The sequence below is a fragment of the Mercurialis annua genome, linkage group LG2 (genome assembly GCF_937616625.2).
Source record: "Mercurialis annua linkage group LG2, ddMerAnnu1.2, whole genome shotgun sequence".
Lineage (NCBI taxonomy): Eukaryota > Viridiplantae > Streptophyta > Magnoliopsida > Malpighiales > Euphorbiaceae > Mercurialis > Mercurialis annua.
The window spans coordinates 8,037,487-8,054,149 of record NC_065571.1 but is presented as its reverse complement, the minus strand read 5'-3'; the positions used below and the strand labels follow the sequence as shown (position 1 = coordinate 8,054,149).

The following is a 16,663-nucleotide window of genomic DNA, read 5'->3' as shown; positions in this document are numbered from 1 at the left end:
ATATATTCAAAGTATACTTAATTTCAAATTAAACTCCAACAACATGGCAAATCAATAAATAATAACAAAATTACTGTAATCATGCCAAAGCTGATAAAATCATAGTTGAACTATATCAACAAACAATAGTCTAAAACAATAAGTATAAGACTAAAACATCAATAATCCAATACTACTACTGCGGTCTAAGAGTTTAAAACAGTTCGACTCTTTTATTCTGAAAATAAATAAAGAACCTCCGAGAATGAAGAAACGGAGATCGACAAATACTCAAATCACAAACCTGGAAAATTTGGGAAAACAACGGGGTCAGATTTACTGAGTAGAGTTTATATAACCATTTACATTTATTAAGTTGAACACCTTTAAAAACGTTTAATAAAACATTTTCATTATGGATTATCAATGAAACCCTAAACCACAATTTCTAAATCCATTGTCGTGTCGGTGAGACGTATCTCAATAACCGATCCTCGACTATCACTTAATAAATAGTGAGCCCAGGAGACGTATCTTCCACCGGTGCCCTCACTAAGGTGAGACGTATCTCAAACCTACCTCAATACCATAATCATTACCGGTGCGCACGCAGTCCCGATGATGCCCATCGAGTAGCACGTTCCAAATCAAATCCACAATGTCGAAAACAGTTCAAAAGCTGCTTATACATATATATATATATATATATATATATATATATATATATATATATATATACAAAATAATACATTTGCTTAATAAAGAGGTAAATAGAGATATAAACTCACTGCTTGCTATTCCACGTGAAACTGACAAGCAATCTAACTCTGGTTCGCCTCTGAAGTACGAACAGTCGACGGGTCTAGACAAGGTAATAATTATAAATTAAAAACAGACCCTAACTCTAGAGAGTACTAGACAACACATAGGACTAGCACAAACAACAAGTCAGATAAAAACCACACAGAATAAACACAAGACTCAAATAAATTATAATGCCCAATTAATACAAGTATATTAAGTTCTCGCTTTAAAATCCATTTCAAAAAAATATTGCTTAAATAATATTTAAACAATAAATTAAATTAAATTCCAAAAATAATGGGTTAGCCGAGTTACCGATAACTGCCAGGCTAATCTCAAATGTCAGGCGACCCAAGTCTAACCCGACCCACACATTAAACCAAAATTATAAACCATAGTTTATAATTTAAAAATAAAATAAATACCATTCGATAAATTAATAAATAAATGTTTTAAAACGGAACTCAGTATCTTAAAATCCAAGTAACCAATAGTTACTAATAATTTTTATAATAAAAAATAAATTAGAAAAACGTCTAAATCTTAAAACGTCAATTTGACACGTGAAGTCAATAAATTTCAAAATTTAAAAATTATCCGAGTAATTATAAATTATTGATTAAAATATAATTATCTTTTCTCAATTATATTTATAAACACAAGTTAATTCAAAATCAAATTTGTTAATAAAATCATGATTTCATTAACTATAGAAGTAGCCCACACTTAAATAACAAAGCCCAACAATTTGAATATAATATTTCTGTCCACAATCCTCATCTTCACCAAGTATATGAATCTCAGGAACAAATATTACAGCAACGTCAACCATATTACAAGCCTCATACTTCCTTAACAACCATACTATCAATAACAATGATTCTCTATCAATGAACGATTGTAGTGACCAAAACAATACTAACCAAAATTATAAACCATATACAATAACAAGAATAAGGAAAGAAATTACGTCCATGGCAGCTGAAACAAACGCTTCAAATAATTACAACAACGATGGAACAATCACCACTCAATCAAATGGGTTTATTACTTCATCCATAAAAGATTACAGAAAAGCAATGGCAGCAATGAAATCAGTATAACAGTAGTAACACGCACAAAAGAACGCAGCCATATTTTTTCAATCGATGAATCGTAACGGCACTTAAACGGATAAGATTTACGTACCAAAAACAAAACCAATGCGTAGGGATGATCGGGAATGATCGAGATAGATGAAACGTAGAGAAAACTTTGGATTTGATGCTACCATAGTAAACAACATAAGTCATTAAGCGGTGTTACGATATCGTAAGAATAAAGGAAAGAGAGACGAGAGGCTTACCGGATTGAACGTATAAAAGGAATGTTGAAGGCGATATCTCAGAATGGTTTAGAGCGTTTGACAGCTAGGGTTTTGTTTAAAACGAAGAAAAAAAAAGGGTTTTGAAATATTGAATGAAAGAAAATAAAAGACGCAGAAATTACACTGCTACTCCAAAATCCAGTTTCTGCTCCATATTTTTACATAAGGGTTATATGGGCTATTCTTAAAATTTTGGCCACCTACCAAAATTTGATGGGCTAAATAAGGTAAATGCATAAGATAATTATTTTGGCCATCCCCATGAAAGTATATAAGGTAAATGCATTGCTTTTTTTTCCTCTTTTTTTTTATAACTATAATAAATACTTAACATATTTAATTTAATAATAATAAAAAAATAAATTACCTAAATTTGACGGAATGCAAAATTTATAATTAAAAAAAAACAATTTAAAAATATGGGATATTACAATTTTGGTCATTGATTTTAGCAAAATGTGATATCTTGTGGGTTACTCCTCCTACAATTTTTCACTTTTTCAACCTATGGACTTCGTTTACTCGTACTCGGTTCAAAGAGTTATGGCGTCTTATTTGGTTTTTTGGGATATGGGAGCTTTGGAAGTCTCGGAATAATAGAGTTTTCAATGGTGTTGAGCGTTCTCCGGATGATTTGGCCTACAATTGTGTTTGCAAGGCGGTTCATTATTTTAGCTCTTTTCACCCGCAATTTCCGTATGGTGGTAATGATGTTTTTAGATGTTTGGATACATTTGTAATTCCTTTTTAATTGTCCCGGTTTGGGTCTTTTTGCCTTCCACTTCTTGTGGTTGAGCTTAATAAATCATCATTTATCCAAAAAAAGTATTGCAAAAGATTGTTCACACAAGAAGGTAGAAGGGGAGAGTGACAATTCTCAGCTATTTCAGCTTTAAAAAATGGCCTGGTTTTATTTAACAAGTTTGGGTGATATCCTGACAGAAATCAATTCTATTGCAAGTGAGTTAGATGAAATCAAATGGTCATCGTAGAAGAAATTCTTGCAATTTGGCTTACAAATCGTAGAAATTTCACGTTTAATCAAAACTAAAAATACAAATAAACCTATCCGAACATCACAAATTTTTTATTTGTAGCAACGTATTACAATTTTAACAAAATCAAAACACCTGGATATTGCATGCCAACGCAATATGTTAGGAGTCACTTAAAACTTAAAACAACCTAACATCATTTCTAGAGATTTTAATTTAGAGTAAGTTTCCCAACTATAAATAAACTAATATGTTTGAAAATATCCTCTCAAAAAAAATGTTTGAAAACATATGGTTGTGATAAAACTATAACATTCAAAATTATAAATATTTACTTTGTTAGAAATAATTATTAAAACATCTTCTTACATTAAGTTGAACATATTGAATTTTTTTTTCTCACTTTAAAATACTCCACTACTATTCCTCCCGTATTTAACACTTTTTTTTTTAAAAAAAGTAGATTATATTAAATCTATTGATATAAAAAGGGTATTTGCAAGAAAAATCTCAACATTTTATTTTTGTAGCGATTTGATCTCAACGTTTAAAACGTTACGAAACAAATCTCAACCTTTTTTATTTTTGCAATTTGTAGCCCAACCATTTTCCGGCAACTTTTTGCATGTGTGACAGCCATATTAGATACATGTATTGACATATTAAATCCCAACATTTTATTTTTTTTTAAATAAAATCCTAACATTTCGTGTTTTTGTACTTAGTAGCCTAAAAAGGAGACAAAACTGTCGGAAAATTGATTGAGATTTTTTTCGTAACATTTTAAACGTTGAGATTAAATCGCTATAAAAGTGAAACGTTGGGATTTATTTTGTTAATACCCCAATAAAAAATTTAAAAAATAAATTAAACCGAACAATTATTTTAAAAATAAAATTATAAAAAATACCATAAGTTAAATATTGATCAACATAGGTGTTCATAATTTATTTTATAAAAAATTTCATAATAAGTACAAAGGTAAGTTTATTTAGAAATGTAGACCAAAATATTATACACATGTAAATTCCATTTGTTTAATTTTTTATTTTAAACCATAAAGTAGCAAATCCTTGGATTAAAAATGTGCTTGGCACGTCTTTTAATATTTCTTTATTTTTTATTTGTAGAAATAATCCACGATTCCTTTTTATTATTGTAAATGTATTGAGTAATAAATTTTAATTTTTTCGATAATTAGGGAGGAGAAGCGCTTGTGTGAGAATTTGAATACACGATCTAGCAATTTACTTGTCACGACCCGAAATCGAGGGCCGCGACCGGCGCTAGGGAATGGGAATTTTGGTTCCGAAACCCGTAGCAAGCCTAAATTTACCTAAAAAAAATTTCGCGTATCAAAATCGTTATAATACTTAATAAAACCATTTTCGAAAAATCGGCAACATAACGCCTGTAAACTTAATAAACCCCACCTGTGAAAACACACAAACTACTCTGTATAAAATACCAATTAACCATATATTAAATTCCTGGATAATTCATTTTCCCAAAATACATTATTATGTCATGGCATAAAATAAACATAAATTGTTTGCTACAAGCTAACTCTAATATCTTGACTACTGCAGCTCTAAGAAAAATAAGACTCCCCATAATTGAGACTTCCGGAACAATGGTTGGAAGCTCGACCACATCATCAAGTATTAATCCTGAAAGAAAACACTGTTGGGGGGGTCAGACAACGCTGAGTGAGTTCACAATTTACTAACGGTATTATAATTCAAACAAGGTCGCATTAACGATAAAACATACTTTTCTAAATATTTCAACAATAAATTTGTATTTAACCATACTTCGATAATAAACGATTAATTAAACATAAATAAGCATAAAATATAATGTAATGGTTTCCAATATCGGATCCGTTTGAAACCCTAAACCCAAATGCTATGAACCTATAGAACATAATCAACGATAATTGTTTTTCGAATCATATCGTCCGAGTGGCCGGGTCCCGAGATAATTCGACCGAGTTACCCGCTACCACGTGGCATAGTCCCGAGATAGTTCAACCGAGTTACATCATGCCACTACTTAATCCCAAGTTGTGGGTCCCGAGATAGTTCGACCGAGTTACCCACTAGACACAGGTCCCGAGATAGTTCGACCGAGTTACCTTGTGTCTATCATATTTCTTTTTATCCTCCTTATTCCATTAATCGATCGATAATCATGATTTATCATTTCAAATCATTGACCATAGACGCCTAGACTCGACTCGTATCAGTACTGGTGATCACACAGCCTATTGACGCCCAATAGGTAGCTCGTTTCCCACGGATCACTTATTGGGTTTAAATAATAATTCCACAAGACAAACAATGTATAAGCTCGTATAATAAACATACATATAGCGAAGCTATTAAAATAACAAGTACTATAATAAAATTCTCAAATTCTCTATACTAATATACATGCTTAAAGGTCTTAAAAGAATAAAGAGCGTTAACTAAATAATATATGCTCTTTTCAAATAAACGATGCTATTTCAAAGGCGATCTCACGATCTAGCCATCATCAACTATAAATCGTATTATCCATTATAAAAATCAAAGTCTAGTATCAAACATTTTTCAATATATTTCAAACTCAATTTATGCGACCTTTAATAAAATGTAATATATTTTATTCGTTTATAGCATAAAATAAACTATTAATAAAAGTCATAAACTTATTATTTAAAATGTTTTAATAAAGCTCTATTAATATCAATATGAGTTCTATAAACAAATATATAGGTTTAAATTAAAACATTCAATCAAATACATGTATCTATTTATAAATAAAAATAATAATACTCGAAAGTAAATCGCGAACTCACCTCGATCGCTTAATCCAAATATAATAACAAGCAAATAAAATGAACGGCACGTCGCTTAGTCACCCATTTCCTTCAAATCATCAGTCATATGGTTCGTAGAATCTATAAATAAAGATATAATGTTATATTATATTTTATCCATAAACTTAGTTCCTTTAATAAACTTAAAACTTATATTTAAGTATATGAACTTGAATCGATATAAACCCTTTCTTTGACGCTTTTCTTCTTAAACACACTTCATCTCCTCAATTTATCTTTTTAACAATTCGTTTAAATAAACTATCTTTAAATCCATATTCAAGTATTTATACTTGAATTAAAACTATTCCTTTACTTTTAACACTTTCTTTCTTAAACTACACTTTTGAATATCTAGCATTTTCGTACGAAATTTCTTAGTTTTTTTTTTTTTTTTGTATTTAGCTTCGCCAAATCCTTAACATTTTAAGAGTTTACTTAAACCCAAAAACTCCAATCTCAAACACATACAATTTACCTTTTAACAACTTGTCCAAATTATCAACATTTTAACTCGATAAATAGCGTGGTTAGGTTGGCACCTAACCATCACCGCCGCCACCATCTCCGGCCTGTCCATTGGCCGGAGAAGGTCTGCTTTTACAGCAGACCTGGGCTGCTCTCAGGGCAGACCATAGGGTCTGCTCTCTGAGCAGCCCTGCTTGCTCGTCGAGCAAGCTGACTCTGCTCGTAAGAGCAGTACCTGCTGCTCTTGCGAGCAGGTCGGGTTCAGGTCTCCCATGGCCTGAACTCAGCTCCTATTTTGTTCTTTAAATCAGCCAATAATCACCTTAAATCACCAACAAAGCAATTCACTTCAATTCCATAAGAAATCTCTTAAATTTCATACAAACTCACTTAAAAACATATATAAACCATAAACTAAACCTTTAATTATCTTGTTCTTTAATCTCATAAACCCTACCTCTAAACATTAAATTCAGCCCCTAAGACAAGGTACCCATCAACACATGAATACCCAATTTAAACTCATCTAATTATGGCAATCTAACATGATTTAACCATCAAAATCATCAATCCACAACTCCATAGCACAAACAGCCCCAAAGTTCTTAAATCCTAACTGAAATTCGAATTTCTTACCTTGAATTGAAGCCTCAGATCAGTAGGAAATCCTTCCCTCGTTTCAACGCCGCGAAATCGCTCAAAACGGACAAGAAATGAAGCTTTGGTGATGAATAGAAGTTTTAAGAAATTTAGAGAAGATGGAGTTCTTCTTCTCTTTGTGTTTGCTGGAAATGAATATTTGAAGAACAAATATTCATATGTAAATGACACAAATGGCTTGGCAAAATGCTTCTTTAGGTCCTTTAAGTTGTTAACTTTCACCATTCAATTTCTAATTTAAAATCCTTAGGTAATAATCTTAGAATTAACCAATTCTTTTTTTTTTTTTTTGTACCGAGTTTAAATCCAATTTTTCAAACGTCTATAAATTATACGGGGTCCTTTTAACTAATCCAAACATATTAGTTATTGCCTTTTCCTTAAAAAAATTTATTTAACCGTATAATTTATTTGTCGCGCTGAAACTCGTCTTTTAAAATAATATTCCAAATATTTATAGATTCTCTTAAAATAATCCAATTAATAAAATTTACGGATATTATTTAAATATCCATTCTTCATCAAAATTCTATTTTCCGTCTCATTTACGGAAATTCCATCTTATTTAGCTCTAATTGGCTAAAATAATATAATTAATCCAATAAATACTTTTACCAAAAACACGGGGTATTACATTCTTCCCCCCTTAAAAAAAATTCGTCCTCGAATTTTCTCATAATATTTTTTTATCCAATTATTTCAATATCATCTTTTTCTTTACTAGTGCTAATTACTTCCGCTACTCCCTTAAGGCATAATCTCATAGAATACTTCATCCTATAATTCTTTGAAACATGTACTCATTTTCATTTCTTTGTTATCCAAGTATTATGTTGTTAGTTTCCCAAACTAACTAAAAATCGTTTTTTTCTCAACTTAGTAAATGTACATTTTTAGCAAACTTCAGGCCATCAAACCAACGTCCAAAATTTGTCCAAATTTTAATTTATCACTTGAAACTTGTTCTATGCTACACCATCTACAACTCTCATTTTGGTCTTAGGTCCAAAATAACACTTCTTGGGATCGAAAATTGATCCAGAAGTGGCTTTCCTAGATTAGCTTTAAAATATACTCAACCTTTAATTCATAGGCTTACTTAAGGGTATATGTTTTCCTGCTTGCCTAAGGCAGGTCTTGTTTTCCGAGATCAATCCGGGTTTGTCGTTATCCTTATCGACATACCCTCTTCGCGTGTTATTAAAAATCTTTGTGAAAAGTGTTCGCGAACACGCTCAAAATTGCCTCCAAAGTAGCTATCTCGAACACCCATTACGATCTTTATTTTCACATCCTAAATCCGATAACTCTCTTAACGTTAACTAATTCGCAATGTAAAATTGCGTTTTAAACTCAAACGAACTACAACTTCTTCCACAAATAAATTCATGGTATTCTAATTATTGAAATTTTGATATTAAAGCTTCTATCAAAGTCAATGTATTCCAAAATGTTAATGATTTAATGGTAACTTTAAACCATTAAATGAAACGCTTAAAATCGTTCAATTGTCGATTACTTTCTTTAAACACACTCTTTGCACTTTCTCTACAATTTCCATTGAGATTTGAATTGACTTTGACAAGCGTTAGAGGTCGGAAAACTTGTCCAAACTACCTACCCCGGGCATCTAAACTTTTCTTAATTTGACATGTAGTCTCTTTAGTTGAATTCTTTGAATTTATCCGAAGTTAACTACTAGTCCAAGCTTAGTTATAAGTTTTGGATTATCCCACTTGATATATAACCAAAGTCTATGAAATTTTCGTAGTTATGTTCACCTTCACCTTCCATTGCCCTTGAATAATCCATCGAAATCCCTTTATCAAGTGTCTGCATCCATTCTGCGGACGTCTGAACCCTATACTATAAACTCAGTAATAATTTAACGCCAACAGCTAACATGCTTACTCATTCCTCCATACCTCTTCTTCTATTACGACCTTATACATCTATTTTAATGGCTTGTCCCTTCCTTAAAGTTTTACAACTTATATACCATATTTCCGTCTTACTTCATTGATCCGAGCACATAATTAAATAAGACTTATTATAAAACATGATTTAGCTATCCTGCAATTAGCTTTACTACTTGTGAAGTTCCGTTACTTCAATCTTTTCCATTAGGTCTGCATACCTTTACGTCTTTCATGTATTTTTTTTTTCCTTTCAAATCATATGCCTTCATCATTTCTAAAACTTTTACAAATAATTTGTATTATTCCGTCCTGAGTCATTTCTCATATCCTGTTTCAACACTTATCTTTTAATATATAAATTCATCGAAGTTCGACGTCACGTTTCTTAACGTTTTCCGCCTTCTTTACTTTCAACCATGTACATGTTTATACATGATATCCTTATCGGTGTCTTCATTCTGAGAGTTCATCTCCTTTAATTCCTTCTTCATAACCATCATCATGGTTTATGTTCTTACTTGCATTAAGTTATTCCTGTCTTATACTCATCACAGAGTTCTTATCCGGTTACCTCCGTCTTTAATATGTTATATACTTTAAACGTTAGTTTACTTTGATTCCTTCGTTGGTCCGAATATACAAATCCTCAAATTATATATTTAGTACCATCTGCGATATGAAACATGTGCTAATCTTTGACATGCAGTGTTCACGTTCTCCTTTATGAGTCACCGACAATTTTTTATAGCTACCGTAGTATAACTTTCATTCTTTGCTATTAGGATTCTCATGACCTTATAATTACGTTCCTTAATTCCTTAATCAGCACTTCTAATTTCCTAACTTTCTCCGTATAATACACATATCTCGTCTCTTAATCTCATTAACCAAATACTTCACAGTATTCGCATCTATATAGAGTTTCCATTAATACTCTTAATATACTATATATCCTTATAACTTGGTCCTTTATATATATATAAATCTTCTAGTACTATTTTTTATAAACACTGTTGCCTAACTCTTCGTTTGACGATCTCCACGGTTCCTTCCTAAGTAACCTTCTTAGGAATGTCATGCTCCGACGCCAAACCAGTCCAATGGTTCCATCAAAAGATACTTTAGATTTACTAATCTTGGCGATTCTCCGGTATCGCTTAAAATTCGCTTCTTTAATTAGTAGAGATCGTCTTGTAAATCTAATACCTTGATCTTACAATTCGTTTAATAAATTCGCTTCTTTAATTTGTACATCTACTATTTTATAGCATGATGTCCTAAACACCTCATTTACAGTTGGGAACATCCTAACTTGCCGCTTAATCGTATATACATCATTGTACAGATACGCTTTAGTATTCGACTCGCACTATAGTTCGTTGAACTACTACCGACGTTGTATATTCAAAGCGTAAATCTTTATTTTGTATTCCAATGCACATTCGTCGTGCCTTCTAGAGTTGTTTGTAACTTAACCTCGAGCATTTTACCTTCGTTACAGAGTTTCGGTCTAGGTATACTTACGTTTAATACCAATCTCTTAAAAAAAATAATTCAAATATCTTTGCAATTCAAAGAAAATGACCCTTTATAAAAATCACATTCAAATCTTTTAAAGATTAGCATAATTGTGCTCTAGAGTGATGACGTCTCTCATCCCCAAAGAGTTGCCACAACTTACCTCTTGTCTATGCCAAATGAGCATGATGCATGTCCTACTAATGTATGAATTCATTTATTATTCTTTCCATTTAATGTGTATGTAGTGATGCAGTTCTATTCATGTCGTGGCAATAATGCATTTCTATCTCGGGTCTAGGCACAATTATGCTTTTAAAATCGTTTAAACAATTAACTTTAAACAATAAACCTTTAACTTTGTAAGTTCTCCAGACTTTAACTCTGTAACTTAGTAAGTCCTTTTCTCTCTTTAAATCCACGCCCTTCTGTCAATCATCCTTAAACGCTTATATCGTATGCTTATCATAGCATCCTCACACTATACACTACTTCCTACTTAAGCCTAGTCATCAAGTCGCATAAATACTAATTATTTAATTCGCACGTAGTATCACACATTAATCGCGGCTTATATCCTAAATAGGAAGGTTGAAACTATAGAAAACAGAAGACAACATGCAAAAGACATGACTCGAATCCTATGTGCTGCAGTAGTTTCCTAGGTAGACTCACACAAAGCAGTGGTATCCTGGACCAACTGCTCTGATACCACATTTGTCACGACCCGAAATCGAGGGCCGCGACCGGCGCTAGGGAATGGGAATTTTGGTTCCGAAACCCGTAGCAAGCCTAAATTTACCTAAAAAAAATTTTCGCGTATCAAAATCGTTATAATACTTAATAAAACCATTTTCGAAAAATCGGCAACATAACGCCTGTAAACTTAATAAACCCCACCTGTGAAAACACACAAACTACTCTGTATAAAATACCAATTAACCATATATTAAATTCCTGGATAATTCATTTTCCCAAAATACATTATTATGTCATGGCATAAAATAAACATAAATTGTTTGCTACAAGCTAACTCTAATATCTTGACTACTGCAGCTCTAAGAAAAATAAGACTCCCCATAATTGAGACTTCCGGAACAATGGTTGGAAGCTCGACCACATCATCAAGTATTAATCCTGAAAGAAAACACTGTTGGGGGGGTCAGACAACGCTGAGTGAGTTCACAATTTACTAACGGTATTATAATTCAAACAAGGTCGCATTAACGATAAAACATACTTTTCTAAATATTTCAACAATAAATTTGTATTTAACCATACTTCGATAATAAACGATTAATTAAACATAAATAAGCATAAAATATAATGTAATGGTTTCCAATATCGGATCCGTTTGAAACCCTAAACCCAAATGCTATGAACCTATAGAACATAATCAACGATAATTGTTTTTCGAATCATATCGTCCGAGTGGCCGGGTCCCGAGATAATTCGACCGAGTTACCCGCTACCACGTGGCATAGTCCCGAGATAGTTCAACCGAGTTACATCATGCCACTACTTAATCCCAAGTTGTGGGTCCCGAGATAGTTCGACCGAGTTACCCACTAGACACAGGTCCCGAGATAGTTCGACCGAGTTACCTTGTGTCTATCATATTTCTTTTTATCCTCCTTATTCCATTAATCGATCGATAATCATGATTTATCATTTCAAATCATTGACCATAGACGCCTAGACTCGACTCGTATCAGTACTGGTGATCACACAGCCTATTGACGCCCAATAGGTAGCTCGTTTCCCACGGATCACTTATTGGGTTTAAATAATAATTCCACAAGACAAACAATGTATAAGCTCGTATAATAAATATACATATAGCGAAGCTATTAAAATAACAAGTACTATAATAAAATTCTCAAATTCTCTATACTAATATACATGCTTAAAGGTCTTAAAAGAATAAAGAGCGTTAACTAAATAATATATGCTCTTTTCAAATAAACGATGCTATTTCAAAGGCGATCTCACGATCTAGCCATCATCAACTATAAATCGTATTATCCATTATAAAAATCAAAGTCTAGTATCAAACATTTTTCAATATATTTCAAACTCAATTTATGCGACCTTTAATAAAATGTAATATATTTTATTCGTTTATAGCATAAAATAAACTATTAATAAAAGTCATAAACTTATTATTTAAAATGTTTTAATAAAGCTCTATTAATATCAATATGAGTTCTATAAACAAATATATAGGTTTAAATTAAAACATTCAATCAAATACATGTATCTATTTATAAATAAAAATAATAATACTCGAAAGTAAATCGCGAACTCACCTCGATCGCTTAATCCAAATATAATAACAAGCAAATAAAATGAACGGCACGTCGCTTAGTCACCCATTTCCTTCAAATCATCAGTCATATGGTTCGTAGAATCTATAAATAAAGATATAATGTTATATTATATTTTATCCATAAACTTAGTTCCTTTAATAAACTTAAAACTTATATTTAAGTATATGAACTTGAATCGATATAAACCCTTTCTTTGACGCTTTTCTTCTTAAACACACTTCATCTTTTCAATTTATCTTTTTAACAATTCGTTTAAATAAACTATCTTTAAATCCATATTCAAGTATTTATACTTGAATTAAAACTATTCCTTTACTTTTAACACTTTCTTTCTTAAACTACACTTTTGAATATCTAGCATTTTCGTACGAAATTTCTTAGTTTTTTTTTTTTTTGTATTTAGCTTCGCCAAATCCTTAACATTTTAAGAGTTTACTTAAACCCAAAAACTCCAATCTCAAACACATACAATTTACCTTTTAACAACTTGTCCAAATTATCAACATTTTAACTCGATAAATAGCGTGGTTAGGTTGGCACCTAACCATCACCGCCGCCACCATCTCCGGCCTGTCCATTGGCCGGAGAAGGTCTGCTTTTACAGCAGACCTGGGCTGCTCTCAGGGCAGACCATAGGGTCTGCTCTCTGAGCAGCCCTGCTTGCTCGTCGAGCAAGCTGACTCTGCTCGTAAGAGCAGTACCTGCTGCTCTTGCGAGCAGGTCGGGTTCAGGTCTCCCATGGCCTGAACTCAGCTCCTATTTTGTTCTTTAAATCAGCCAATAATCACCTTAAATCACCAACAAAGCAATTCACTTCAATTCCATAAGAAATCTCTTAAATTTCATACAAACTCACTTAAAAACATATATAAACCATAAACTAAACCTTTAATTATCTTGTTCTTTAATCTCATAAACCCTACCTCTAAACATTAAATTCAGCCCCTAAGACAAGGTACCCATCAACACATGAATACCCAATTTAAACTCATCTAATTATGGCAATCTAACATGATTTAACCATCAAAATCATCAATCCACAACTCCATAGCACAAACAGCCCCAAAGTTCTTAAATCCTAACTGAAATTCGAATTTCTTACCTTGAATTGAAGCCTCAGATCAGTAGGAAATCCTTCCCTCGTTTCAACGCCGCGAAATCGCTCAAAACGGACAAGAAATGAAGCTTTGGTGATGAATAGAAGTTTTAAGAAATTTAGAGAAGATGGAGTTCTTCTTCTCTTTATGTTTGCTGGAAATGAATATTTGAAGAACAAATATTCATATGTAAATGACACAAATGGCTTGGCAAAATGCTTCTTTAGGTCCTTTAAGTTGTTAACTTTCACCATTCAATTTCTAATTTAAAATCCTTAGGTAATAATCTTAGAATTAACCAATTCTTTTTTTTTTTGTACCGAGTTTAAATCCAATTTTTCAAACGTCTATAAATTATACGGGGTCCTTTTAACTAATCCAAACATATTAGTTATTGCCTTTTCCTTAAAAAAATTTATTTAACCGTATAATTTATTTGTCGCGCTGAAACTCGTCTTTTAAAATAATATTCCAAATATTTATAGATTCTCTTAAAATAATCCAATTAATAAAATTTACGGATATTATTTAAATATCCATTCTTCATCAAAATTCTATTTTCCGTCTCATTTACGGAAATTCCATCTTATTTAGCTCTAATTGGCTAAAATAATATAATTAATCCAATAAATACTTTTACCAAAAACACGAGGTATTACATTACTGCCAATATTTATACCATTTGAGCAATAGTTTATTGGTAATAATTATAAGGCTAAATGTTGTAAAAAGGCCAAATCTCTCACAAAAATTTCACAAAAATCTTGACCTTTCAATTTTGTCGATTTTGACCAGAAACGGATTATTTTGTCTCAATTTTGTTCAACTTTCGATTGGCAATCAATTTTGTTGGTGTGGCGCCTACGTAGCATGTCACACAATGTGCCAACATGGCAAATATTTTTAGATTTTAAGAGTTTTTATTACTAATATTAAAAAAAATTAAGAATCAAAATGACTTTTAACTATGACAGTACAACATTTTGATCAAATCAACTAAATTGATTGAAGAAGGAGAATAATAATAGACTTGATCAAACATAAAAAAAAAAAAAAAAAAAAAAACAGAAAACCCAATTTGTTTGACTTATCGTTACTTTATTTATAATAACTATTTCATTTTTAATAAAATTATGTCATTTTTTAAAAGGACTTCAATTTTATATAAATTTTTCAATTCCAACAATTTTTAAGTTTGGTAAAGTTACGTTGTAACTGAACTATAACAAAATTTGAATTATATAACTTGCTGAAAACTTCAAAGAAAATAATAAATAGTAAAACATAAAAACAAATTATACCAAAAAACTTTTACTATAAATTAGAACATCCAAGACAAAAAGCTACATAACTCTTAACACTTTCCTCTTCAGTGTCATAAAATTTAATTTCCAAGGCAAATAAATAGAGAAAAAAAGAACTACTCTTGTAGAAAAAAATGACAGGATATAGAAGCAGCATTACGGCAATTTGGATGGTGGCAATGTCGTTATTGATTATCAATGGAAGCAATGCTTACAAAGTATGTGGTACTGATAGACCAGAAGCGGATCAATGTCATTCGGCTATTTATGGAAATCCGACAAAGCAATGTTGTGATTATATTCGGCGTGTAGACTTGCCATGTCTATGCAAATACAAGTTCATGATTCCTTTTTCCGGAATCGACACCGGACGTGCCATGGCTATACCTGAAAAATGTGGCCGGAAAAATCCTTGTATTTGATGCCATAAGCGTATTCTCATCCATTCTTGGTTTTTTGAAGTATGTTTAGTTTTTGTAAAAACTAGATTTACATTATGTGGTGCGCACGTGATCGTGATGTAACTCGTTAATCTGTTAGTCATATTTTATTTAAAAATAGTGTGCTTTAATTTGAGAATAAAAATAAAAATACGACTAGTAAAATTAAATTTTAGTTACATGTGTCTTTTCTGTCAAATTATTCTTACAACAAACCAAATAAGATGTGAAATGTTAAAATCTGTTTATATATTAAATATATGGAAAATTCTTACCTAAACCTGATCCATAAATTTTCCATGCACCTATCCAATGAAGTGTTAAAAAATATAGCTTACTTTTTTCTCTCTACTCGTTATTTTCTCTTTCTTCTCATTTCTCTAACACCTCATTAGATAAGTTCATAAATTTTTTATATACCGGATTTAGGTAAGAACTTCCCTAAATATATAATCATTAAAGATTCAAATATCTATATCTATATATTATATAATTGAGAGGACCAACGGAGCCCTCTCATTGATTCTCACCAAATAGAGCATTTCTGTTAGTTCCCATTTTTTTCAAAATACTTAATTTTATTTTATTTTATTTAACAATTTTTAATATAAAAATTATCTTTAAAGCTAATACTTCTATAAACTTTATCCTCTTCAATTTAAGATTATTACGTTTTGAAGTATTTGGTTTTCAATAAACTACTTAATCATTGTTTAACAATCAATATTGTTTTATTATAAACTGTGTATCGACATCAATCTATATCTATATATTATATAATTGAGAGGACCAACGGAAGCTCCTCATTAATTCTCACCAAATAGAGCATTCTCATGAGTTCCCAGTTCTTTTAAACTACTTATTTAAATTTATTTATTATTTATATAGATTTGTTATTTGTTGAAGATAATTAAATTTAA

General features: G+C 31.3%; 2 long non-coding RNA genes across 2 annotated transcripts; both read right to left on the bottom strand.

Annotated features, from left to right (window-relative positions):
• Window positions 1-4,595: 4,595 nt before the first annotated feature.
• LOC126667034 (uncharacterized) lies at window positions 4,596-6,084 on the bottom strand. The gene is made up of 2 exons (XR_007638051.2): window positions 5,987-6,084; window positions 4,596-4,827 (listed from the first exon to the last, which is right to left on the bottom strand). It is a non-coding gene; the product is annotated as an uncharacterized LOC126667034 (long non-coding RNA).
• Window positions 6,085-11,479: 5,395 nt separating this feature from the next.
• On the bottom strand, window positions 11,480-12,979 carry LOC126667033 (uncharacterized). Its single transcript, XR_007638050.2, has 2 exons — window positions 12,882-12,979; window positions 11,480-11,722 (listed from the first exon to the last, which is right to left on the bottom strand). It is a non-coding gene; the product is annotated as an uncharacterized LOC126667033 (long non-coding RNA).
• Between the last annotated feature and the right edge of the window lie 3,684 nt (window positions 12,980-16,663).